At 35.8% G+C, this 2785-nt stretch overlaps 1 non-coding gene across 1 annotated transcript; it reads right to left on the bottom strand.

The window, feature by feature from the left end:
* Positions 1-389: 389 nt before the first annotated feature.
* On the bottom strand, positions 390-471 carry TRNAS-CGA (transfer RNA serine (anticodon CGA)). The gene has a single exon. It is a non-coding gene; the product is annotated as a tRNA-Ser (tRNA).
* Between the last annotated feature and the right edge of the window lie 2314 nt (positions 472-2785).

The raw sequence follows: 2785 nt of genomic DNA, 5'->3' as shown, positions 1-2785 counted from the left end.
CTTAGAGACAGAGAACAGATGAGTAGGCATCTATTACCAGTCTTGGAAGATTTTCAGCTTAAACATGTCACTTACCATAGAGTACTGTTTTTCAAACTTGGCAAGTTTAAGATGTGTGAACTTCAATTCCCAGAGGCTGGCTGGAATTGAAGTTCACACATCTTAAACTTGCCAAGATTGGAAAAACACTGTCATTGATGTCGGATGATATTTATGACACTATTATTTTGACTTGTTGGGAAGGCTATCATTTTGGGAATGAACTCAGTGTTGTAGGATAGTTCTGAGAGTACCCTGAATCGTTGTACTGCTATAAATAATATAAAAAAATGCAAAGGAAGCCTTTTCTGGGTATATTATTGATTATCTCTTTTAGAAGACTGGCTTCACGCTGTGAGCAGGATTCGAACCTGCGCAGGGAAACCCTATTGGATTTCGAGTCCAACGCCTTCACCACTCGGCCATCACAGCTGATTGCATTGAATGGTCAAAATCTGAACAGATGCTTTTGGAAGAAATTGTCTATATTAGGTAGTTATACCGTTTCAGTAGTGTTTGGCATCAATAATTAATCTTGAACTAAGAATGCTTAGATATACGTAGATAGATGTATTGTATGATAAAAATGATTTTAAAAACATTGCTGTGAGACACAGAAAGAGATTTAGATAGCTGGGCTTCACCTATACCGAGTGTATAAAATTCATGCATTAAAAATGAATGTTTTCCCACTGGTATTTTAGGGCATATGTCACATTTCTCTATATATTTCTAAAATGTGTTTTTAGAAATTTATCTGAGGTATATCTGGTGAAATTCCTTCATTTTTTCACTCAAAAAGTTTAAATTGCAAGTTAGTAAAATCGGGTAGTTTCTAATATAGATTTTGTGCAAAAGAATACAGGTAGTCCTTGGTTTCTGGCTATGATTGAGCCCAACATTTTGGTTCCTCAATGAAACATTTATTAAGTGAGTTTTCCCCCCACTTTTCTTGCCGTAGTTGTTAAGTGAATTACTGCAGTTGTTAAGTTAGTAACCCGGTTACCAAGTGAATCCAGCTACCTCATTGGCTTTGCTTGTTAGAAGTTCACAAAAGGTGATCACATGACTCTAGGACACTGCCACTATCACAAACAGGTGTCAGTTGCCAGGCATCTGAATTTTGATCATATGACCATGGGAATGCTGCAACAATCATTAAGTGTGAAAAAAAGATTGTGTCACTTTTTTCAGTGCTGTTGTAACTTTGAACAATGGCTAAATGAACTGCTGTAAGTCAAGCACTACGTGTAAATGAAGGATTAATACCAGGAGTGTGTCTGAACAATTTGGATTGTGATATAGTAACAGCACCTAATTAAGCATGGTTGATCTCAGAAGAACTGCACAGGTATGAGCATGATTAGAACCTGGGCAAGAAATCAGCAGAAAATCCCAGGGATACAGACTTGGAAGTCAAAAAGTATCTAAGCACAAGATAATTGGCAAGGTCCTACATAGCAAGGAGAAGAACTGGGCTATTGAATTATTAAATCAAATTGGAAGAAAGGAAAAAGGAAATCTATCATGCTAACCTCTTAAGGAAATATCACGATAGAATCTCTGACGTCTTGTGTGCCCTACATAGTGGACCAAGTATTTCTCATCCTTGAACTTAACCAAATATTGGTACATTTAGCAATAGCAATAGCAATAGCAGTTAGACTTATATACCGCTTCATAGGTAAGGTGACCAGATTTTCAGATTTGTAAAGAGGGACACCTTTGACCGGGAGGGAGGGGGTTGATTAAAAATTTTATACGGAGCAACAAAAATTTTCATACAACGCAAAAATAGTATTGTAATGTTTTTTTTAATTTCAACATAACTACAATTTACAAATATAAATTGTAACTGTTGCCAAACATCCGAATTTTGATCACGTGACCATGAGGATGCTGCAATGGTCGCTAAGTGTGAAAATGGTCGCTAAGTGTGAAAAATGATCATCAGTCACTTTTTTCAATGCCATTGTAACTTTGGTCACTATACCACCTTTCTTGCCACAGTTCTTAAGTGAATCTTAAGTGAAGATGTTATATCTTAAGTGAATCTTAAGTCTTAAGTGAAGATGTTATACAGTAGAACCTCTGGTGATGAACGCTTCTGACCAAAATATTCACATTCTCCCCCCTCCCCCCCGCCGCTGCTGATTTCCCCTTCTGCACCATTTTTTTTGTAAGCGCCAAATTTCCAAAATTAGGTTTGATTCATGACCAAATCAGTTTGCAACCAATGTTATGGAACAAATTATGGTTGTGACTAGAAGTTCTACTGTATTCATGCCTTTACATACTCTATATCACCTCAAAATGTTGCACAGCCTTCATAAGTTTCTAATACAGATAAAATTAAATACAACATCAAAACCATAAAAAAGTAAAATTAACCTGGCTGGAAAATCCTATGCCTGTCTTGCTATTATTACTGACACACTTGCTGCAGTATTTGATGGCTAAAAAAAAAAAATATTGTTAAAGTGTGTATTATGTTCACTCCCATGTCTTGTCTGCTGCGTTGATTTTGAATTCATTAAAAGAGCTTATTTTACATCAAATCCCTCTCATATTATTCTCCTATGTTCAATAAACCCTAAGAGACAGCATACTATACATGAAATTCCTGTAACTGTATATTTAGTAAATTGTGGACCTGAGTTTATCCAATTAACTCAGTTTTTGGACTTGAGTAATCACATACAATAAAGGAAATAAAACTATTTAAAATGAAGTGTAGTTGGCTATT

The sequence above is a fragment of the Thamnophis sirtalis genome, unplaced genomic scaffold (assembly GCF_051295495.1).
Source record: "Thamnophis sirtalis isolate CommonGarterSnake01/CBP01778 unplaced genomic scaffold, rThaSir2_p1.2 scaffold_6, whole genome shotgun sequence".
NCBI classification, from domain to species: domain Eukaryota; kingdom Metazoa; phylum Chordata; class Lepidosauria; order Squamata; family Natricidae; genus Thamnophis; species Thamnophis sirtalis.
The sequence above is the reverse complement of the archived record's forward strand: the minus strand, read 5'-3'. Positions and strand labels throughout refer to the sequence as shown.